General features: G+C 39.3%; 1 long non-coding RNA gene across 2 annotated transcripts in view; it reads right to left on the bottom strand.

Moving 5' to 3' along the window:
* Positions 1-24,765, bottom strand: part of LOC118147411 (uncharacterized) — a 212,384-nt gene that overhangs the window by 20,807 nt on the left and 166,812 nt on the right. The window contains exons 6-7 of one of the 2 annotated variants that reach the window (XR_008476481.2): positions 16,438-16,490; positions 6,074-11,051 (exon numbers count right to left, since the gene is read on the bottom strand). The exons of the other annotated variant lie outside the window; for it this stretch is intronic. This is a non-coding gene — a long non-coding RNA (uncharacterized LOC118147411). Of the gene's footprint in view, positions 1-6,073; positions 11,052-16,437; positions 16,491-24,765 lie in introns of those variants that run through there. 2 annotated transcript variants of the gene reach the window in all.

Raw genomic sequence — 24,765 nt, 5'->3', positions numbered from 1 at the left:
AAGAAAAGATTGATAAAGTAGGACATATCAAAATAAAATACTTCTGATGACAAGACCACCCTAAACAAAATCAAAAGATAAAATACACACTTGGAAAAATTAAATACAGTACTGACTTTCCTAAACTATAAAGACACTCTAAAATAGTCAGAAAAGTCAAACAACTCAATAGAAAAATTGGCAAAGAACCAGATAGGCAAGTGCACACACAGACTTACACACACGCACACACACGCGTGCACAAAAATGAATGTATAAGCACAAATGACTCTTAAACATTAAAAGATATTATGTGTCACGTATAATAAGAGACAGGCAAATTCACAACAAAATAAGACAATTTTTTGCTTATCAGATTAGCAAGTTCAAAAAGGGGAACTTTTACTAGTAATGATAGTGAAAAAAATCCCTTTATTGCAGTAACAGAAAACACAGAAGAAATTGGTAACTCGATAATATGTACCAACCCTATATACACGAATTATTTGATTCAGCAACTTTATTCCTGATCATTGATCTTTAAGACATAATTGTACATACACACATACAAATGCACACACACGGAGATAAACTGAATTACTATTGTAATAAAATAGGACAAAAGATCAATTAAATGCCTCTCAATACTTAACTTGTGAAGTATGTTGTGTCTCATTTCTATCATGGCATACTATATAGTCATGAAAAACAATGGGGAAGTTCTATTTATACTGAAATGAAACAGGACCTTTTAAACATATCCTAAAATGAAAACAATATATAATATAGTATATATAAAAAGAAACTATGTATATATATACATGCACATATATATAAAAAACTTATTGCCTGTCTATTTTGCTACAATCATAAGCTTGGCTGTTAATTTCACTCACATGGACTTCCACAATCACACATATATATAATATATATTATAACGTAATATATAACATATGTGCATATATATACACACACTTATATATGCTTGTGTATATTAGTAAATATTTAAAATATTATGTGTGTGTATATACATATATATATACTTGTATACATTAGGGAATATAAAAACATAATTCATAATGGTGATTTCATCTAGGAGGGCAGCTAAGTGGCTAGTGACCTATACTAGAGAAAGCACTCACTTTTCACTGGATTCCTGTGCACCATTCAAATCTTTTAAATTACACTTATGTGGTTTATTTATTTGTTTATCTCTGTGTGTGTGTGTCTATGTGCCTGTACCTGTGCATTGAGTGAGAGAGAGAAGGGAGTTTGGACAATGCTTTTAGAGGTTTGAGCATTAATGGACAGCATAGCCCAAGAGTAATAGCTAGAATAGGGTGAGGCCGAGCAAGGGTTGTGTTAGATGCAGGCCATGTTGCTTATATTTAGATGCTGCTGAGCATGAGACATGGAGAGAGTACGTGAAGATACAGGAATGGAAGTTGTCATCAGACAACCCTGAGGGTGTGGACGGTGAAGACTGGTGCTTAGATGGAGACAGGAGAAGGTGGAAAGGAAGGAAAAGGAGAGGGGTAAATAGGCTGATACACCTCATTTACTTATCCACCGTTTTAATCTTCTGAACAAGAGGCTATCCCTTCCCAACAAGTGAAATCCAAAAAGAACAAACACCAGTGAGGAAGGAGGAGGTGACTGAGTGAGGTACCACACAAACTCCTTCCACAACACAACTGCAGCCAGAGAATTTCAAGCCCAGAATGTAAATAAATCTCATCCTTTCCTGTGGGAGGATCTGACACTTGGTGCACTGCTGTCATGCAAGACAAAGCAGGTCGAATACCTGTTTCTGAAAGATGTCTTGGAGGGCACCCCAGTGAGCAGAGCCCCAGCCTGGCCCACTAGGAGCTGAGCCTAATTGTGAAGGTCAGGCAGAAAGTGAAAAGGCCCATCTCACCAGTGCCTTCGCAGGCTCTCAAAGCACCACACACAGCAAATTTGCTTTGGATTTCAGAGAGGAGGCTGTTCTCCCTTTCTTCCTCTCTTACAGACTGGCATCCAGGGTCAGCCTCCAAGACGGGAAGTTTAAGGGAAGGTTTAGAGGCAGAAGTGCTAATGAGCCTTCCCTGTTTCTCCTACTGGATCTTGGACTTTGGAGCTAGTGGGGTGCATTAGTCGATTCTCACATTGCTATAAAGAACTACCTGAGACTGGGTAGTTTATAAAGAAGAGGTTTAACTGACTCACAGTTCTGCAGGCTACACAGGAGACACTGCTGAGGAGGCCTCAGGAAACTTGCAGTCATGGTGGATGTGAGTACCCCCTTTGCCTGGCAACAGGCGAGAGAGAGAGAAGCGGAAGGGGCTAGACATTTTTAAACAACCGGATCTCATGAGAACTCACTCACTATCATGAGAGCAGCAAGGGGAAAATCCGCCTTCATGATCCCATCACCTCCCACCATGCCCTTTCCTCCAACACTGGGAATTACAATTCAACATGAGATTTGGGTGGGGACACAGCCAAACCCTATCACAGGGCTTGCCATAGGTGTCTACCGCGACCCTTATACAGAGATGAGGAGAAGAGATCAAGTAGGGACTAAGAAGAGCAAGGCCTCTGAGGGCAAACTAGGAAGAGGCAGGTGAGTGGGACAGACCCCAGCCTCTGTCACTGAAGGTGGTCTCAGCTCCACACTGGGACTCCTCCTCGCCTTTCTCGATTCATTCTAAATTTATCTCTCATTCAGCTCTCACCTCACAAGGTCTCAGTGGCTCACCTAGCTGGTGGTGCCACCAAAAACATTGAGCCCTTAGACATCACACCCGTTTTCATTTGGAGTTGCTGCACACAGCTGCTCACAGTTAACATGGGTGTAAGGTTCCTTCCTGCTCACACTGTAAAGAAACAATCCTACCCTATCCTGCTGGGCCGGGTCAATTCTCCCTACCATCTGATGACTCTTCTTGGCACAAGGAGGCCACAGTGCCTGGTGACAGTGCCAGCAAATCCCAAGACCCCAGGAGCAGGTCTCCTGCAATATTCCTGCGGCATCATTGCCCAGGAGTTACCCATGGAAGGCAGGGACTGCAGGGCCTCCAACTATAGCAGCAGCGAGGCCCCAGGCCAATCACACCGTCTGCAGCTGGAGGTCTGAGAGGCCTTTCTCATGGCCACCATGGGGAGAGAAAAAGAGACATCTGTGGATCCCACAGCAGGGGTATTCTGATCCTGTTTCTCCCAGCACAGCTTATCCAGCAAGACAGGATCAAGGACAGTTCACAAAATGTCCTACACCCTAGCATGATCCTTTAGCAGAAAGCTGCTGGCAGGGCCAGCTTGGAGGGCATGTGGTCTGCACAGTCACACAGGCTCTGCCCTCGGAAGGGGTCACACTTGGCTAATGCTCCAGTGGTGCCATCTTGGAAGTCTTAATGTTTTTATCTTTGAATTTGTGCTTTGTAAGTAAAATCTGATGGGACAGTGGAGAAGTGCCTGTCCCACAATGATACCCACAATGTGCCTGTCCACAAGGTACTGCTTCCTGGCCACCCATTTACATACAGCATCCATAATTCCCCATAAGGACACAATGCTGAGAGCTACGCAATGGCTGGGAGGTCAGGGAGACTCAAGGTGATACCAGGGAAGCCTGTTATGTCCACCACTGAGTCAGCAAGAAGCCTGTGGCCCCAAGATAACATGCTTTCCAACTGAACCAGAGCTTGTTTTAGAAACAAAAAAGAGGCAATAGTGTACTAAGAAACACAATTAAAGGACCCAATTATTTCCTTTCTTCCTCAGATTACCTCTCTCACATCCGCTTTTATAGAAAATGATGACATACAAGGAAAGGGAAAAATAAGGCAACTCACCGTCCTTTTCCTTCTTCCTCATCAGTAAGCTAAAGGGAGAGGGTATCGGTAGTGGTGCCTGTGTCAAGAATGATGTAAAAGCATTTGGGTGTCTTTTGGGTGGATTTCCCACTGTTTTGGTAAGAGCAAAACGTATATGCGCCTACAAACTACAAAATACATATTGCACAATTTTGGTGATTTTACAAACAAGTTAAATGCTACTATGTTTGTATTTAAAACTGATATTGCACAATATAAAGATGAGTGGTAGAATTCACACTGTTTATTTAGATTTTTTTTTTTTTATTTTTCTTAGGAAGATACCGAATAGCAAATCAAAAACACCACAAGATGAAAGGGAGACACCAAAAGAAAGAAGCTTTATAGTTTAGCATCCTTAGCGGCCCCTTTTTTCTGCCTTTTGAACAAGGGTCCACATTTTTACTTTGCACAGCGCTCTGCAAGTTTTGTAACCAGCCCTGGCCACCAAACCTAAGGGCACCGTAGGCACCATGCAGATAAGGACAATGACAACTTCTGCCCCATGAAGAAACACCAAAGGAGCAGCCCACATTTGTCACCTCTTAAGATCCTAAAATTGTGACCTACACCCAAGAGGCGGAAATATCGGGAAAGAAAGGAACTCCTAGGAGGATGAAGTTATGTTTTCCAACAGCTGGGAAGAAACCCAAAGGCCAAATTGTCAGGCAACATTAAATGGTAACTGAAACACCTACACTGGAGCCTCGGGGCCACACCTGTCATTTATTTTCAATCTATTAGGGGCAATGTGAATGGGAATCAGGTGTGGACCTTCCCCTCAAAGAGTTCATGAAGGAATCGACACAAAGGCATGAGACGGAAGAAGTTAGCACTGGCGTAGAGATTCCACTGAAAAATGATATATAAGAGATAACAATGAAATCACTTATTTGAATAAGTGAATTTATTTGTCAAGTTAAGAGAAGGCACAAAAAAATGTAGCTACTTCCTGGTGTAATTGCTAAATTTTCATTTTCCTATTTATGAAATATTTTCCACAGATGTATCATTAGGATTGGCTTAGGCTGCTCAGTCTGCTGGAACAAAATACCATGAACTGGGTGAACAACAGAAATGCATTTTTTCCAGTTCTGCAGGCTGACAAGTCTAAGGTCAAGACTCCGGCAGATTCAGAGTCTGGCAAGGGTCCATTGGCTGTGCCATAGACTGCATCTTCTCACTGCGTCCTTACGCGGCAGAAGGACAAAGGAGCTTCCTTGAGCCTGTTTGATAAGGGCACTTATCCCATTCCTGAGGGCTCCCTGTTCATGACCTAATCAATTTCCTCAGGAAACCCCACCTCTGAATACCATCACATTGGGGATTAGGTTTCAACATCTAAATCTGGGAGGAACAGAAAGATTCAGGCCACAGCAAGCATACATAAAATAGGCTGTGCAGCATCTGACCATAGCAGATGTCAGTTTCAGTGCCTTCCTCCTTCTTCACCAATAAACGTGGCTGAGATCTGCTGAGCTACTGGCTGGCCATGGTGCTATGAGTTTAAAGGAGAGAACTCAATTTGGAAATGACTTGTCTGCCAAGTTTTCTCTGAGATAATAGAATTTAAGCTAAGCCCAGAAGAAAAGGGAAACTTAAATAGGTAAGGAAGTAGGATCATTCTTAGCAAAGAAAACACTTTTAATTTAACAAGAAAACTCTTTCCCTAAATCTACTCTCTTATTTGGCTCTTCCCACCTCCCTGGGACTCTAGACCTTGCTTCTCAAAACGTTTCTTGAGTCCCTGAGAGGTCAATTCTGTTTTTCTTGGGATAGCAGTTGTTCTGCTGAACCTGAGAAGATTCTAAAACTTAGAAGTTATGATGTAAGATTATAAGAGCAGATTTTGAAGCCATCGTAATACATAATATAATCTGAAATCTGTTTTCTTTGTTTTTTATTAAAGAAAGAAAAAACACACACACATGCCTACAAAAAGATCCTCTAAGTATGAGCCGTGATATCTCTGAGTTGATGGATTATAGAGAATTTGTATTTCTTTTCCTTTCTGCTTTTGCTTATGTTTTTCTTTTATTCATTTTCAAAATGCTTTATAATAAACATTCTTGTAGTAGTATAACTTACAAAATAATGTATTAAAAATTAGTAGGGATAAATATGAATAGTGATACATCTCTGTTTGTGGTGAATCTACTTTGCCAAGCCTAACACTGCAGGCTGACATGGTCAGGTGCTCGGTAAAGACAGTAGAAGAAATTACACTAACTCTCTGGTCGGTTTGCTCAGACAGATAGACATTTATTCCACTCAGAAAAGAAAAACGCCAAGACTGTTTAGCCATGCAAAATGCTCAGTAAAGAAAAGGGGATAAACTATAAAATAAATGATGACTAAAAAACATGGTGTGCCTTCCCCTCATTCATAGCATTATTGATGTAGTTCTTGATAATTTCAAAGAAAGAATGCAGTTTGTTATTTTGGAATTCGAACCTCTGTCTGTCTCTTCTTTGTCTTTTCTGGTGTTTTTCCTCCCTTTGCCCAGCTACTGAATTCTAATTGTCCGGATCATAATCCGGGTCCTAGGTGATGGGCCTCAGCAACGTTGCAAGTTCGACTGTAATTCCTTTAGCGTCATCAGGGCGGATGGAACATGCATTCCAACATCCCGGCTCCAGCCGACCCTCAGCTTTACTGACAGAGCCTGTCAGCGGCACACTTAACCTCTGCTTAGGGATCATTAATCTTGTCTTGTCTCATTAGCATAGTGCTCCTTAGAGAATCCAAAGGAACCACTGCCTTCTGTCCATATCTCATGCCCTGGACCCCTCTCCTTCCTACCCACGTTCCCCACTCTGCTTCCCTTGGTGGAGTCGCATATTCATGCAGAAAACTTATAATATTTTCAAAAACAGTATTCCTAGAAACTTGCTCCTGGACTTCCATATGTCATTCTAGAGGCTATCGAACTTTTAAGGAGGGTAATATCTACTCAAGTTTTTAGTGGAAATGATCTCATCCAGCTGTTTCAGGCTAATAATTTACCAGCTGCTATTGTCATTATTTTTATTATTTCCATTGTCATTTTAATTTGATATATATTTATTTAATATCAGGGCACCATTAAAAATGATAACATAAAATATGGTTCTTCAAGGCAATTATGATTTATACTAAATAAGTAGGAGATATTTTGGTATGCTATGATTGTAGTTAGCAGATATACACACACAAATATTGTAATTTAAGAATGTCAAAACAGAAATGCCTCATATAAAACTATTGAGGACATAAGAATAGCAGTTTTCAGTTTTATAAATAAATATTAAATGTTAAAGAGATATATTTGATAAGTGATATATTATCCTTCTATCGAAGAAACAGAGTCAGTTACTATTTTTCCTGCAATAAAAAAATGTATCAATGTCATTCTTCTTTTTTTTTTTTTGAAACAGGGTCTTACTCTGTCACCAGATTGGGGTGCAGTGGCACAATCTTGGCTCACCACAACATCCACCTCCCAGGCTCAGGCAATTATCCTGCCTCAGCCTCCCAAGTAGCTGGAATTATAGGCGTGTGCCACCACACCTGGCAATTTCTGTATTTTTAGTACAGATGGTGTTTTAGCATGTTGACCAGGCTGGTCTTTAATTCCTGAGCTTAGGTGATTCACCCACCTTGGCCTCCCAAGGTGGGATTACAGGTGTGAGCTACTGCGCCCAGCCAAAAACTAAAACAAAAACAAACAAACAAACAAACAAAAAAGTATAAGTGTCTTGTTCTAACTGGAAAAAAGTTTGAGGCAAAATTTGGCAAATTAGAAAATTGGCTTGTTAGCTCACTGGCTGATTCCTTCCTCAAATCCTGCTCATCCGTGATTACTCTTAAAGCAACTGTTGAGCCTGGTGCAAATCTTTCTCTAATTTCCCAGATAAAGCCCATCCTCCTTCTTCCACTCCCCGCCCCCACCACTTTACTGAGATCTCCTTTGTTCCCACATTTGCTGGCTGCGTTCCCTCTCCAATTCCCTGCAGTGCCTCGCATAGGTCCACCATGCCATGCTCAACACCCCATACATGCATGTGAAGATGAAGTTGACTAGTTTTACTTTCACACAGTATAGACAATCAAGTTCTTGTTGGGTTTAACTTGGTTGCATTTGCTCATTTCCCCAACAAGATTCTAAACCGCCTAAGAGCAGGGACACATCTTACATGCATGCGAAATGCAGCCGGGATTCCCGCCTATGGAAAGTGTCCTAGAAGGTCTGGGGAGTGAGTGCCATGGCAGTTTCTGAGATTACCCTGTTGACTCTTCCAGGATATAGGAAATGGTTTGCTTTTTTTGTTGTTGGAGCGGGGGAATTGTAGTGAGCTGAGAAGTTTATACAGAGGTTGACTCTCCCTCCATCTTTTTTTAAAATTGTACTTTAGGTTCTGGGGTACAGGTGCAGATCATGTAGGGTTGTTGCATAGGTACATACGTGGCAAGGTGGTTTTCTGCCTCCATCCCCTGTCACCTATATCTGGCATTTCTCCCCATGCTATCCCTTCCCAACCTCCCTATCCCCTGCTGTCTCTCACCTAACCCCCACAGCAGACCCCAGAGTGTGATGCTCCCCTTCTTGTGTCCATGTGTTCTCATTGTTCAATACCCACCTATGAGTGAGAACATGTGGTGTTTGATTTTCTGTTCTTGTGTCAGTTTGCTGAGAATGATGGTTTCCAGATTCATCCATGTTCCTACAAAGGACACGAACTTATCATTTTTTATGGCTGCATAGATTCCATGGTGTATATGTGTTACATTTTCCTTGTGCAGTCTATCATGATAGACATTTGGGTGGATTCTAGGTCTTTGCTATTGTAAACAGTGCCACAGTGAATATACATGTGCATGTGTCTTTATAATAGAACGATTTATAATCCTTTGGGTATATACCCAGTAATGGGATTGCTGGGTCAAATGGAATTTCTATTTCTAGATCCTTGAAGAATTGCCACACTGACTTCCACAATGGCTGAACTAATTTACACTCCAACCAACAGTGTAAAAGTGTTCCTATTTCTCCACATCCTCTCCAGCATCTGTTGTCTCCAGATTTTTTAATGATCGCCATTCTAACTGGCATGAGATGGTATCTCAATATAGTTTTGATTTGCATCTCTCTAATGACCAGTGATGATGAGCATTTTTTCATATGTTTGTTGGCCTCACATATGTCTCTTTTGAAAAGCATCTGTTCACATCCTTCACCTACTTTTAAATGGGTTTGTTTTTTCTTGTAAATCTGTTTTAGTTCTTTGTAGATTCTGGATATTAGCCCATTGTTAGCTGGGTAGATTGCAAAACTTTTTTCCCATTCTATTGGTTGTTGGTTCACTCTAATGATTGTTTCTTTTGCTGTGCAGAAGCTCTGGCGTTTAATTAGATCCCATTTGTCTATTTTGGCTTTTGTTGCCAATGCTTTTGGTGTTTCAGTCATGAAGTCCTTGCCTATGCCTGTGTCCTGAATGGTTTTGCCTAGATTTTCTTCTAGGATTTTTATGATATTAGGTCTTATGTTTAAGTCTTTAATCCATCCGGAGTTAATTTTAGTGCAAGGTGTCAGGAAGGGGTCCAGTTTCTGCTTTCTGCACATGGCTAGCCAGTTTTCCCAACACCATTTATTAAACAGGGAATCCTTTCCCCATTGCTTGTTTTTGTCAGGTTCACCAAAGATCAGATGGTTGTAGATGTGTGACATTGCCTTCGATGCCTCTGTTCTTTACCATTAGTCTATATCTCTGTTTTGGTACCGGCACCATGCCGCTTTGATGGTTTGCTTTTAAGGTTGTTTCCCTGGTGCCTGGTAAGTTACCTGGCTCAGAGATGCTCTCAGTAAACACTACTTCCATAAAAAAAGCTCCACTCAATCTGAGCTTTCTTTCAAAGGCAAATTCAGAGCAACAGTCTCCTAAGTCTCTGGGAGCCAGACTTATCAGGCTGGAGTTATGGGACAACATCAAGTCCTCTTGAAAAGAAAGGGCGTAATCTTTCCCATGTGTTTATAAGTTAAACTGAGTTGCCTCTTTCTACTCACTTCTTCAGGCAATCTGAAATCATCCTTGTTCTCTCTGGACTAGAAACTAGACAGTTCTTCAGCTAGTATTAAAAAAATAATCTCCAAACTCATTACTGAATGAGACACAAAGGAGCTGAAGGTAAAAATAAAATGATCACCCTGGCCAGATGGCTTGTGAATTTATGGACTAGCTTCAGAGCCCCCAGACCTGAGTTTGAGGTAAAGCAAGTTTATTTATGTCATTTCAGCCTCTTTTAAGGCCACTAGTACTATATTATAATTAGCACTTGGTATCAAAAATGTGCTTCAATGGGTGAGCGCAGAGTTTTAAGTGGAGATAATGATGTAGTAATGAAATTACATCCAGATTTTGGCTTAAGAACCAGCCCTAAGAAGTGATTTATAATTGGCTTTAATCTGGTTCCACAACCATATCTACACACTTCGAGATGTACTCACCAAAAGAACCAAAAAACAGGAGCTATTCGAATCTATATGAAAGAAGTTAAAAATAATCCCACAAGGTATCTTAATAGTATTTCTATAACATTTACTATTTTTCCTGCAATAAAAAAAATGTATAAATGTCTCATTCTAACTGGAAAAAATGTTTGAGGCAAAATTTGGCCGTTTCTAACTTCAGATAATATAATAGTATTAATGATGAAGAGAAAAGTTCCTGTAGACTCAGAACGTTACCGCCAATGAGTATTTGAGAATAGATTGTAATATACTGCTGCAGTATGAATGTAGAGACGAAAAGGCAGTTTTCTGAAAGTACATAGATAAAAAAATATAGACAGGAAGACAGACTTTGGAATCAGACTGCCTGAATTCAAATCTCAGGCTTACCAATTACGAAGAGCAAACACTGGCAAGCCCCTTAACCTCACTGTGTCTCATTATCTTGCCTGCAAAATGGCAGTAACACTAGTACTGACCCAACAGGCCTATGAGGAGTGAGGGAATATGTGAATATAACAAATATAGAAAGATGCTGGCCCGTGGTGAGTTCTGGGAGTGTCATCTCTGTCATGAGTGACAATGATTTATTGCTATGGAGCTCCGTACACAGGGAGGAACAGTGAAGGCACTGAATTGGAACACCCGAGGTCTCATCCAAGTTCTCACTCAATTCATGAAGACATGTTGGTCTCTCACTCCCTCATTGTGGACAACAGTGGTTCTCCCTGAAAAAAAAAAATGAGCATGCTGGAGCAAATATTCACCAATTTCCTTTCCAATTGGTATATTCTATGCTTTCTTTCTTTTTGTTAATTTTCAGAAATTACCAAAAACAAGGAACCCACAGTCTTTAATTTTAAAAGTCAGCAGAATTCATTTACTGCTTTCCCTTTTATCAAAAGAATAGAAAGCAACTTAGGTATTGCTCCAGGTGAGTAAATATGATGAGTGGTTTGCTTTCTAGCCCAAATATGGTACCCTTCCACTGAAGCTCAGTATCATGCTTATCTCTTCTGCATGTGTAAAAGGATGCATGTAGAGAGAGGCACTGTTAGAGTGGAGCAGTGGCACTAGCGGAAATATGGTGAATTCAGTGTTAATGAAAAGAGGAAGTGAAACAAGCAGGCAGGAGACCAAGCTGCCTTCAGAGCTGGAAATCACAACTTACATAGAAGGGACAAATATTCCCTTGCTCTATTAGTTATACATGACTGCAGAGCAAATTGATCCAAAACTTAGTAGTTTAAAAGCACAAGCGTTTATGATCTTACACAGCCTCTGAGGGTCAGAAGCCTGGCTTAGCTGGGAAGCTCTGGCTCATGGTCTCCCATGAGGCTGCAGTCAGCCTGTTGGTCAGATATGTATCATTGACATCCTGGAAGGAACAAGGATCCATTTCCAAAACGATGCACTCACACAGCTGGTGTCTGCAGTCTACAGTTCTTGCTGGCTATTGTCTTTGTGGGGAGGGTCTCAGTTCCTCCTCTCCATATGAAGCCTCTTGGGTATCTTCAAGACATGGCAGCCAGGTTCTCTCAGAGCAGGTGATCCAAGAGAAAGAACCCTGGATGGAAGCTCAGGCCTTTCATACCTAATCTTGTAACACATCAGCAGCTCTCCATATCCTCTTTGGTTCCACAGACCAACCTTGGTGCAGCATGGGAAAGAACAGCACAAGCGTGTGAATGACTGGGATGGGCGCATCAGGACCCACATTGCAAGCCAGACACCACACTTGCCTGTTTATGCTCAGAACAAATGGGAGAGGAAATATAATCTTTCACTCCTTCAATCTATTTTGCGAACCTCTCACAGAGACAATTATTAGGTTGTCTGAGCAACAAGGTAAATAAGGATATCATGTACTGAGATGAGGTTAATGGGTAGAAATAAACTTGATAGAGTTTTCACAAAGAAATCATGACATCTGTTTTGGAAATATTTAGTTTGAAATGTCTACTACACTTTTATGCTGGAAGTGATTATAATGACTTAAAATGTATATTCCCTTCAATATGACTGCTAAATACAAGCCAGTGTGACTTCATCAAAGAAACAGCTACAAAATGGTTAAATGTTTGAACATCATTGGAGGAAAATATGGCTGTGCTGGACCAGTTAGAGGTGGTATGTCAGTCTCATGCAAGGCATCTTTCAAAATGAATTTCAAGAGCAATTTTGATTAGACTTTGGGAGTGCAAGGGCAAGTCTAGTAATTAATATTATCTTCCTGGATAACTCAAAATTACATCCCAGCTCTGACTTGTCCCCTGAATTTGAGATTTGTACATGTAATTGCCTACTTGACATACACTAGGCACTTGAGTATCTAATTGGTCATAAAACTTAACATTTTCAAAGCGGAACTCCTGATTTCTACCTCCCACCACCACCACATCTGTTTTTTCCAGAGTTTTCCACATTGCAATAAATGGTACCACCATCAACCTAGTTGCTCAAACTAACAACTTAAGAATTGTTTTTTAATTATTGACAATTCTCCATTGAGAATTGTCTATACCCCAAGTATAGTCATCATTTTATTCTATTGGTTCTACATCCAAAATACAGGGTGTTCACCTCTGTATTCACTGAAATAATTCTGGACCAAGCCATGTTGCCGTCTCACCTCAACTGCTGTTGTTACTACTAACTGGTTTCTCTGATTTCAATTCTGGAATCCCCTTTAATTCACTCTGCACAGTAATCGGAATGATCTTTTTAAATGTGTAGGGAGGAGCTCAGCTGAGATCCTTGCCTAATATCCTGCAGCAGTTTTCAATCAGAGTAAGTTCCAGGCCCCTCACCTTGACTGGGAAGCTCTGTGTGATTGCCACACCATCTGCTCTGCTGTCCTGACCTCACACACTCCCTGCTGCATTCACTGTGCCCAGATCCACTGGCCTTCTTTTAGCCCTCCCACACACCGTGCTTGTCCCCACATCAAGTCTTTCCACTTTATCTGGAATCTCTTCCCCGGTACTTGAGTAATTTTATATGTTTTTGATTGTTTAGGTCTCAAATAAAGTATCTCCTAGAGGCTTTCCATGAGAACCTCCACATGTGGGCCCCAGTACCTGGAATTCTCCAGCACAACCACTCTGTGTACTGTCTTCATGTCACTGGGCAGTACTAGAAGCTGGAATCTGTTTCTCAATCATTATCTTGTCCCATGGGATATAGACTCTAGGAGAGCATGAATATTTTCTTTCTTATCAGTTCTACAGGGTCTAATATAAAACGTACTTATATTATATTTAGCATGTAGTTGTCACTCAATAAATATTTATTAAATGAATCAATGAATCATTATGAATTACACAGCTGTCACTGTTGGGGAAATCCTTTCCTAACTCATCTGAGTGCTTGTATGGGTTCCCTCTAGGTACAATGATTGGGTAATATCTTAGCACTGAGTCCTGGGATGAGAGAGGTGTGGAAGTGGTACAGGCAACAGGGGTGAATACACACAGTCCTGAGTGGGCAGAGAGTCATCCTTGTTTCCAAGCTGGAAGTTAAAATGGAACTGGAGATTGGAACTGCACAGGTCACATGAATAAAGATTATAAAAGTTTCAGCAGAACGTAAAATGCCTGAGTTAGGGCAGCACCAAGTATTCTGGCCAAGAGCCTTTGAAAATATTGAGATTTAAACTTGAGGGCTGGTTGGGTTTGATGTTCATTTTGAGAATTGCTCTGCTCTTCCTGTCTAGTGCCCAGGAACAGCATCTGATGCACAGCAGGAGCTGAGTGACTACTTCAGGACTTGCACAGAATGATGAAGCTGTACACTAAAGCCAGAGTCAGCTGAAAGTCTGCATCTGGGGAGGCACACAGCAAAGAAATTCCTCAGTGCTCAAGGCCAGTGAGTGCTTTAGAATCCAGACTGAGAAGTGACAGATGGATGAGATAAGTAAATGTGGTGTCAAAACCTGACTGTTATTACAAAAGCCATTACAGACAAATATCCTGTATAAACATAGACTCAAAGCTCTTCAACAAAATATTGGCAAATTAAATCCAATACACACACACACACATGTGTATGTATACACATGTGTGCATGTATATAATGTAGTCATATATGTATATGTATATGTATATGTGTATATATAATTATACATATATGCACATACATATACACATATATGTATAGTCAAATATATACACGCATATACATATATACACATCACACATATATATTTATATATATAATGACTACATTATGAATAAGTGAGATTTATTTTTTTTTTTTTGGAGTAAGAATTTTTATGTTGGAGTAAAGACAAGAATGCTTACTCTCATTACTTCTTTTTAAACATTATGCTGGAGGTTCTAGCCAGTGCAATAAAACAAACAAATGAAAAGAAACAAAAATCATTAAGTTTAGAAAGAAAAAAGTAAAAATCCTTTTTCTTTAGATGGCACAATTATGTATGTAGGAAATCTCAAGGACAATTACAATTACTAGAACTAATGATTATTTTGGCAAAGTAGCAAGACACATTCTAAATATACAAAAACAAAGATTAGGCTATATCAGTAAAGCCAAACTATATTTGAGACAATTTCAATGAACATGTAAGAAGAAAAGACATTGATGAATCACTTACATTCCAGAGAGATTTTATAATTCCAGATTTGGAAAAGCTCTATTAAAATTGCAATTTTCTATTTTATGAATTGTTAACAAAATTAAAACTGTTAATCACTCAATAAAATATGGATTGCAAACATCTACCAAAAAAAAGAGGTTGTAAATTAAACAGTGAATAGGATAGAGCTAATTATAGATATGTTGATATATGTAGGTTAATTCACACACATATGCCCTACTTCTGTCCACTGAGAGGGCCTAGAAGCAGTGACATCCTGGTAGAAATGAGCATACCTAATGCCCAGATCTTGGTGTCTAAATACCATTTTCTTATAAGAGAATCCAAAGCTCCTTAGAGAAATGGCTGATTCTAAAGATGGAGTAAGAAAAATACAAACTATGACAGGTTCAGTGGCTCCTGCCAGTAACCCCAGCACTTTGGGGGACCCATGCAGGTGGATCACAAGGTCAGGAGTTCCAGATCAGCCTGACCAACATGGTGAAACTTTGTCTCTATTAAAAACACAAAAGTTAGCTGGGCACGGTGGCTCATGCCTGTAATCCCAGCACTTTGGGAGGCTGAGGCAGGTGGATCCCGAGGTCAAGAGATCAAGACCATCCTGGTCAACATGGTGAAACCCCATCTCTACTAAAAATACAAAAAATTAGCTGGGCATGGTGGCGCGTGCCTGTAATTCCAGCTACTCAGGAGGCTGAGGCAGGAGAATTGCCTGAACCCAGGAGGTGGAGGTTGCAGTAAGCCGAGTTCACGCCATTGCACTCCAGCCTGGGTAACAAGAGCGAAACTCTGTCTTAAAAAAAAAAAAAAAAAAATTAGCTGAGCATGGTGTTGTGCACTTGTAATCCCAGCTACTCAGCAAACTGAGGCAAGAGAATTGCTTGAACCCAGGAGGTGGAGGTCGCAGTGAGCTAGATTTTGTGACTGCACTCCAGCCTGGGAAACAGTGAGATTTGATCTCAAAAAAAAAAAAAAGGGAAAAAACAAAAGAAAAATACCGACTAAGTCTGGAGCATCTTGAAGTGACAAAAGTAAGAAAGTGCTTAAAAAAATAAATAATAATGATAGATGCAGGCATGTCAAAAGGACACAGAAGTCAACCTGAAAGAACCCAATGTTCAAAGCTGGAATACTCTGAGGAACAAAATATGTAATAATGGATTATTCCAACACAACAATGTGTATTTAAGAGTTCATATTAATAAAAACGAATATATGAAAGCATTAAAAACGGAACTGCAAGAGACAAGTCTTCATTTAGAAGAATGTTTTTAAGAGTTGATAAACTCCATGCAAAAAGGTGAGGTTTAATTTCCCTTTTCTTGAGTGTGAGCTGGACTTCATGACTTGCTTCCAAAGAACTGAGTATAAGAATGAAAAACAGAAACTTCCCTTGGGTAATTTGGCAGATAGTCCCTTAACCATGTTGTGAAGATTAACATTGCTAGGTTGATATTCTGTATCTACTGATTAGATGAGATGAGGAAGACACTTACTTTTTGTAGAGTTCTTCCCCTTAGACTGTAAGCCCAGTCTAACTGTAAGAAAACTGTAAGAAAACATCAGACAAGCAAAATTTAGTCACAATTTACAAAATACCTAAGCAGGATCTCTCAAAAGTTCAAAGCCGCCGGGATGGTGGCTCACGCCTGTAATCTCAGCACTTTGAGGGGTGAGGCAGGCAGATCCAAAGGTCAGGAATTCAAGATCAGCCTGGACAATGTAGTGAAACCCTGTCTCTACTAATAAATACAAAAAATTTATCAGGGCATGGTGACACATGCCTGTAGTTCCAGCCAGTCAGGAGGCTAAGGCAGGAGAATCTCTTGAACCCAGAAGGTGGAGGTTGCAGTGAGCCAAGATCGTGCCACTGCATTCCAGCTTGGGCAACAGAATGAGACTTGGTCTAAACAACAACAAAAAAGTTCAAAGCCAGGCAATACAAGAAAAGAATAAGAAATTGTCACAGACCAGGAAAAACAAAGGAGACATCATGTTTGAATCCAATGTGGTACCTAGATTGGAACCTAACACAGAAACAGAATATTAGTAAAACAATTGACGAAATCCAAATAAGGCCTTTAGTTAGTCAATAGTGTTGTACCAATCCTCGTTTTTTAGTTTTGACAAATGGACTGCAGTTATGTTAACATTAGGGGAAGCTGGGTGAGGGACATATGTAGACATTCTCTGTTTGTAAATTTTCCGTAAATTATAATTATTCCAAAATAAAGCATGTCTTAAAAATATACAGAAGCAATTCTAAACACCATATAGTATCTACCTTAGTCTATTAGGTCCTTCTATAACAAAATATCATAAACTGGGTGTTTATAAGCAAGAGAAATGTATTCTTCACAGTTCTGGCGGCTGGAATTCCAAGGTCAAGGTGCTGACAGGTTTGGCCTCTAGTGAGGCCTGCTTCCTGGTTTATAGATGTTGTCTTTTCATTTTGTCCTCACATGCTGTGGGGGTTAAAGAGACCCTTTTGTCTTACTTGATAAGGGCACTAATCCCATTCATTAGGGCTCCACTCCCATGACCTGATCACCTAACACCACCATCTTGAGGCTAGGATTGCAACATAATGAATCTTAGAAGGATACAAACATTCAGTCCATAGCAGTATCGGGACCCCAGAAGAGACACCAAACCTTCAGTGTTTTATAAGGTAAATTCTACCAAATATTCAAGGAACTGATCCTTCTTTCATTTTGCAAAATATTCTGTGACATGAAGAACAATGGGCTGATTTCCAACTCATTCTATGACACTAGTGTAATTTTGAAACCAAGAGAGCAACAGGGTGTCAAGAAAGGATGAAAGGAAGAAACGATCAAATGAAACAGTAAGCTGTTATCACTTATGAACTCGCATGCCAAATCCTAAAAAATTAAAAATTAAATTTGTCACTATATTTAAGGAACAAAACATAGAAAACAAGCAGTATTTAAACCAAGACTTCAAAAAAGTTTCATGTTTGATATCTTACTAAATAGAAAAAGAAAAATACATGATTATCACAATAGTTACTGGAAAACCCCTCTGATAAAATTTAGCATCTCTTCCTGGTAAATGGCTTTAGCTTGAAACAAAGGGAATTTTTTTAACATGCCAAAAGGAATTGCCCAGTAAACCACAAGAAGTCCCTGTATGAAAGGTGAATCATTAGAGACATTCCTACTACGGGCAGAGACAGGAAAGTGAGGATCACTATTACAAAATCTATTCAGAATTGTTCTAGAAGTTTTTAACCATAAATGAGATGAGAATTTTTAAATATATGAAAAAGCATAGTACAGCATTTCTCAAAGTGTGGTCCCTGGACCAACAGCATTAGGGAGTTAGAAAAACAAGTCATCAAGCTCCACCTCAGACCTCCTGAATCAGAAACTCTTAGAGTGGGAAACGGCAGTCTGTGCGTTAGCAGCCCCCAGGAAGCCTGGGACATATCCTAAAGATTGAGAAACTCACTGCAGTCAATGCTGTTGATTCAAATGCTGTTGGAAGCCAGAGCACTCCAACCCCCAACTGCTGTGAGTGTTGGCTTCCAACACTTTGCCCCTGTCTGCTTCTCCTGAGGACTGTGCTCAGCTGAAGAAAGTCCACTTGCTCAGAAATGCCCAGAAGATCTTTCTTTCCATGGGGGATTGTTTTCTGGACGCTCGAAGATACAAGATACACAGATGCTAAAGTTGCTGCTATAAAATGGTATAGTATTTGCATATAACCCAGGCACATTCTCCCATATACTTGAAATCATCTCTGTATTGCTTATGTCATTGAATACAGCCTGTAGCCAATGACTGACTGATATGGGAATATTGAAGGCAGCCCTCTTGCTTCAAGGTAGAATAACTCTATGATGCTTAATTTTGAAAACCATCATTTGCCACCTAGAGCTTTTTAAATAACCAAAGATGAGACTATTATAATAGCTCATACTTAATAGCACTTACTATACACCAGGTCCATATATATATATATATACTCATTGAATATGCACAACATTCCTTTGATGTAGACATATTATTATTATCCTCATTTTATAGATAAAGCAACCAAGACAGAGAGAAGTTTAACGATTTTCACATTGCCATACAGTTAAAGTTCTTTATCAATTGGATAAAAGAAACAGGTCCAAGCATAATTTAGGAATTTGCGAATAGGTAATTGAAAACTATCGAAAATTTTAAATTCATAATTAAAGTTTTTAAATAAAAAGAGTTTACCTAGTGTGGACACAGCTGATGATTATATTTGCAAATCACTCTCTTTGGTTTTCATTGCATACATTTACTTATTTTTATAGATAGCTCTGGCAGAAAAAGCAACACTTACCAATACAGGTATCCATTGCTCTTCCAATTCTTGCTTTCTAAATTCAGACACTGAATAGATTTAACCAATTTATGGATTATCTCATGCTACATGAATTCTCTCTGCTTGCTATTCAAAACTCAGGATCAAAGAGATTTGGAGAACACAGTCCTCCACACTATCTAAACTTGCTATTGAATTCTCACTGTCCCACTTTAGAAATGGAGTAGATTGAATTTGAAGAAAAACTTGCATTCCGTCCTGTTCTCTATGTCTCAACTGCATTAGGCAAGGCCTTCATACTAGCTTTGACCAAGGCACTGTGAGCAGAGGGGACCCAGGACAGCCCTTCTCAGGTTGAGCTTCATAGAACCTACTGATCTTTCAGCATCACCTGTGTTGTGATGCTGCGCTCAGGAAAAACACACATTGCCTTTGGAGCAGCCTCAGTATGGTGGGACCTTCACTACTCTGGCTCCCCAGGTAGCTGTGCTGAGCTGAGCCTATGCTACCTTCAAAGGACATTGGTAAGCATGAAAAGAAAGAGCATTGCCATGTGGAACCATTGAGATTTTGCATTTAATGGATTGCCATAATGTATTCTAACCTAGCCAGGCTCATACAGTAATCATTTATTAAATCTCAAATAAGAGCAAACTAAGTGTTGAAAAAAATGTCATTATAGTTAGAGAAAGATAAAGTTAGACTTCTTTCACATGATGCAAAAATAGTGCCCTAATAAAATTCGAGTTATCCGTCCATATTTTTGGGGAATTGCTTTCCAAACCATCAAAGATGCAAGACCCACAGATGCTCAAGTTCTTGATATAAAATGGCATAGAATTTGCAAAACACCCAGGGACATTCTCCTGTATACCTGAAGTCATATATTACATACAATACCTGATACAAGGTAAATGCTGTGTCAATAGATATTATATTTTTGTTTGTATTTTTAGTTGTATTGTTATTTTTATTTTGTAAATTTTTTAAATATAATTTTATGTATAGCTGGCTGAATCTGCAGCTGTGGAACCCAAGGATACAAAGGATTGACTGTAAGAAAAAATATAAGAAAATGTGGAGCCTATTTTAAGTAACATTTTAGTAAGAGGCATTTTTATGCAAGGTATGAAATACAGAATTAAAGAAGACAATGACAAATATGATCACATAATATTTAAATTTTTCTTATGAAGAAAAACAAATTAAAGATTTGAAAAACAGGTTTTTTTGTGGTAGAAGCACCATGGTTATATACCTGTGCACACACGTGAGCGTGCACACACACACACAAACATACACAATATGATGTATATCCAAACTATTTAAAAACAAATTCTATATGTCAATTAAGAACAAGGAGTCACCTAGTAAATTTAAAATAATAATAGATAAAGGATACAAACTGACATATTACAGATAACCAAAACAAGTGAAAATTAAGATTATTTCCATTCTTTAAATTGGTAAAAATTTTTGAAAAATTGTAATATATAAAGACAGAATATGAAAAATCAGACCATATTATGTAGTGTTGCTTTCTGTAAGTAGAATAGGCTTGTAAAGTACATTTTAGGTTTATATGTTGATTTAAAAAATATTTTGGCTCACCAGTTTCATCTCTAGCAACCTCCCCTAAGGAAATATTGACCCAAGTTCATGGATATTTAAATACCGTTTTATAACATCATTTATGATAGCTCACAATTAGAAAAATGTAATGTCATTAAAATGAATGAGAACGTAAATTATATTACATCCCTATCAAGGAACATCATTTCTGTATTTAAAAATACATTATTAAGACATTTACTGACATGGAGAGATGTTTCATATATAGTATAAATGAAAACAACATGAGCATAGAGCATTCGTTTTGTATAAAAAGAAAAGATACATTTATGAGTGATCATATGTTACCTCTAAGGATACAAAGTAGCTCTTAAAATTCTAGGCTACGTGCATTCTTAAATTAAAATGAGATTATTTGCAGAGCATTCTATTGAATCAATTGCATGTGTATGTCCTAGATCACTGCTCTCAAATCTAGTCATTACTATAACATGCTTCTCAAGTTTGCAATATTTATTCATATTAATATTTACATATTTTTGATTCACTTTTATTCTTAAATAAATTTATTTGTAAACATGTATGCCATCACATAAATCAAAGATAAATACAGTATTAAATGCAAAAACGTTATTCAGTTTACAAAAAAAGTATGCAATTAAATACTGTAATATATTATGTAGTGCAAACATAATAAATCTAAACATTTTTTTAAATGAGCACCTGAAAATAAATTTCTCAATGAAGAAGAGAGAGACGTTTCTGGTCAGTCATATAAAAGATATATATAGCTGGACACTTGGGAGTCTATTTCCATAACACAATTTATTGCTTTAATTTTAGCTAATCAGCACCAAGTTAACTTACTCACATATGGTTGAAAAGGTAAATTATCTTCTCTGACATTGTTAAATACTGCGATTGAACTGTTATTCTAAAATAATTGAGTAGTCTAATAATAATAATAGTTCAGAGTGTTCTGAAACACTCTGCAAAGTCCCTTCTTGTACTGACTATGCTTGTTTACATGTTTGCATGGGAATATCCCAAAAGAAGAGGAATAGTGATGTCTATGAGTCACTGTTGCCATGTGACTGGGAGAAATACCCATGGATACCATGTATTAAGTCTCTATTTTCTATTCATGATGTTCCAAATTGTTTCAGTTGCTTTATGTGAGTTCATAATCAGGTTGGTAAACAATAGTGTTTTAGGGATTTGATTGAATGAGTGAATTTCATCAGGAGACTCACTCCCAACATCTGGGTGCATTTGTGTGATGAACAATTATAACAATTGCTGGCCCTGAGACATCCTGTAAAATAGCATGTACACATTATCCCATATAGTTCTCACAATCCCTTACATAACTGGGATTCCCATTATACAGTTAGGAATTTGAGGTTCAAAGAGGTAAAGGCCCTGCCTGGGATCACATAGCAGTATTAGGATAAAAATCAAAATATGAACCTCAAGAATGTTGAATTCCAGATTGTCCTCTTAACTTCTAAACATCCTGATGTCCTCAGCACAAGCAGTCTCATGTCTCCACCTTGGAGCCTTATCTTGGTAAGGTGAGAATCCCTACACAGGCACCAGGGCCCCTAGAATGTGCAGGCCCGGGGATACTTGGCACCACTGTTGAAAGTGCCACAGTCATACCTTAAGTGAGCTGTTAGCCAGCAGGGTGCCTGTGAGGCCAGGAGTGTGTGTGTGTGTGTGTGTGTGTGTGTGTGTGTGTGTGCTTCTGATGTTGACATTTAACTCGCATATGCATTTAACTAACATGCGCATGTTAGTTAAATGTCAACATCAGAAGTCTGGAGGCACAAAAGGCACCCATGAGGAGCTGCCTTTCCTACTTACTGGCTTCCTTTCCCATCCCCTCCTTCCTCTCAGTTCCCAACCTGCATATCCCATACAGGCAATCCAGCCTTAGCTCTGTCTCCTCTTGCATCAAAGTTCTATGGAAAATCACCCCGAGATTGCCATCGTAAACACTTTCTACTTTCTGAAAGACTAAACAAGATTAAGAACAAAAACACTTGAATGCCTGGACTTCCTGGCAGATGCATGATTTAGATATGTTTCCCAAGTATATGATTGATTTCTGTGCATTTATGTTTCAATAATCTCTTCAATCCTCAGTGAGATCATCAATCCCAGTCAGCAATTAATGTGCTCAGACCTCCCTTGTGTGTTTGAATTATCCACTTGCACCCTCTGCATTCAGGACTCCAGAATCTGTCAGAAGTTCTAGGTACTAACGCCCATGGTCCAGATGTAGACAGGACACTGAGTTGACAATTCAACATCGCTTCCTTCTGTGGCATCACCGACCACCAGTGTGCTGCAGCCCCAACCCAGACTTCACATGGAGAAGCAGCCTGATGCTCTGATCTGCTGTTTAATTATGCCATGTGGTCTTTAAAAGGCTCTTTATCTCTTTTTTTCAAATAGTCAAGATGAAATTGGCTTCTGGTCAGCAGCTCGCTTTCTTTCCCTCCTCTGAGGCAGAGTCGCCAAAAAGGATTTTGTTTTGTTCCATTTTGCCTGCAAAGATATGGATAGCCAAATAGGACTACAAATTATCTACATTGTTTTTATGAAGAAAAATATATTTATTTTTCTAGCATTTGGAATTGTTGCTTGCGAGGGCCAGGGAACTGATGTTGTCCCCTGATTTCTGTCCCCCTCTCACCCTTATTGGAGAGATCTGAGCACACCAGAGGATGTTTGTGGCTAAATTGGGGTATTATGAAAATAGTTCACAAAGCAAGTGGAAAGCTATATATAAAAATGATATTTACTTCTCATTTTAAATGAAGCCTAAGACAAAAGGCATATAGGTAAACACAGCTGCAACATTTTTAGGCATATAATCAAATGCAAAAATAATATTGGAAAACTATGTTAATTATTGTAATTAAACTGTGAACGGTATTGATAGAAAAATATCTTTAAAACATATAAAATCAAAATGGAGCTTATCACATTATGGGAGTTTGCTCTATTATATATGATGTGCCTAGATGGAGGTGCCATTTAGCCAACTGCCCACAACTCCCCAGCAGTAGAGTAGAGGGCAGGGTGGGCTGAGGGACCAGAAGACAACTCTAGACCTTTGAGTAAATCTTAGCCCCAATTCCATATTTTTGGGAAATAAGTTCGCCTGACCAACTTCTGAAAGTTGGTAGAGAAGAGTCAAAAGGACCTAGACTTTGGAGTCAAATTGATCTGTGTTTGAAGCACGGCCCACCCACCTCTTAACAGGGTGATTTTGGGATCCCCAGCTACAGCAGGAGATAAGGGGCTTGAAGCCATTAGAAATCCAAATTCCACTTGGACAAAATACTTGTCCTGGGCAAAAGGAAACATGCCATGATCCCGACGTCATTTTCCTACATTGTTACTATATGGCTATGAAGTTCTTATCCTTGCTCCTAGTTGTCTGGGGGGTTAAGGAATGGTTCTGCAAACTTGGCTCAACCTTAAAGCCCACCGTGTTCCCAGAGTCTAGAAGACCCTGTGTTTGGCTGCCTTTAATCTTAGAGTGGGCTTTCCTTCTGGATACCTGTGTTCAGAAGACACTTTGGCCCCAACAGTGGTGTCTAAAGTAGTGTTTCCCTCTTCCTCTGGTCCACCACATTCCTCTCGAGGATCCTTCTGAGTGCAGAAGAAAGCTGGACATCAACCAAGAGGTTTATGGGTGCCATTTCTCCTTGTTACTTTGCATCATCCAAGAAAAAGAAATGCTTCTTCAAGTTTTCCAATCCATTGCACTCACAGCAAAGGTTGGTTGAGGAGCCACTCTGGAGTCTTCCCATCTGCTGCTTTGTGGAAATGTTTGTACAGGATCTGGGCTTCCTGCCGAGCCCCGTTTCCATCATAAGTCGTGTGTTTCCTGTGCATGTTCTCACTCCACACAT

The sequence above is a fragment of the Callithrix jacchus genome, chromosome 14, assembly GCF_049354715.1.
Source record: "Callithrix jacchus isolate 240 chromosome 14, calJac240_pri, whole genome shotgun sequence".
Taxonomy (NCBI): Eukaryota; Metazoa; Chordata; class Mammalia; order Primates; family Cebidae; genus Callithrix; species Callithrix jacchus.
Note: the sequence above shows the minus strand (reverse complement) of the source record. Positions and strands in the feature narration are given on the sequence as shown.